This window comes from Gracilinanus agilis, chromosome 4 (assembly GCF_016433145.1).
Source record: "Gracilinanus agilis isolate LMUSP501 chromosome 4, AgileGrace, whole genome shotgun sequence".
NCBI lineage: Eukaryota > Metazoa > Chordata > Mammalia > Didelphimorphia > Didelphidae > Gracilinanus > Gracilinanus agilis.
In genome coordinates, this window is record NC_058133.1 from 166,724,242 (window position 1) to 166,725,059 (window position 818).

Consider the following 818-nt stretch of genomic DNA (forward strand, 5'->3'; position numbering starts at 1 on the left):
TGCGGCCCCATACTTCTCTGTATGCAGTCATATGTCATCGAAAATGGCTACAGCTACACGTTTCAATGCTGACACGCGAGTCATAGGTTTGCCATCACCGGTCTAGGCAATGGAGGTTAAGTGACTTGTCCAGGATCACACAGCTTGGAAGTGTCTGAGGTCAGATTTGAACCCAGGACCTCTTGTCTCTGGGCCTGACTCTCAATATACTGAGCTACCCAGCTGCCTCCTTCTGTGTACTTCTGAATAAAATGTCTGGGCTGGTTTTCTAGGTAAACTGAGTACTGTGTTATTTCAGGATCTCAGGAATAGCCCAGGCTATGGACCTGCAAGTTTTCAGGGCTTCCAAAGTGGTCTGAATGAGGACAAGGTCTGATCTCTGGTTTGAGCTCTGCAAGCTTCTGACCTGGGGTTTGGGGCTGATCAACAGATCTGTGGGTTCATCCTGTCTGGAGTTTTTGGACTCAGCCACTATAAACCAGATGGAAAACTGCTGATTAGGGACAAAACTGAAACTCCCCTTTGGTCTGGGATTAGTGCCCTGGTTATTCTGCTGTAGGCTTCAGACTGATTCTAGCTAAAGGCTAGAATTGAGACCCTGCTCTGCTCTTGGGGTCTGTGCTTACTTCTGATTTCATTCTGCTCTTGCTACACAGCCTAGGACTCATAACTGTTTCTCACCCTGGAATGTCACTCCTAGGTGTAGGTCCCTTCCTCAGTCTGCCCTGGATCTGTGACTTGGACCAGAGCAGTGACAGAACTGTCCATTAGCACCTGTTCTTGCACCATGAACAAATTTAAGGCCTTCTGTGATGGAT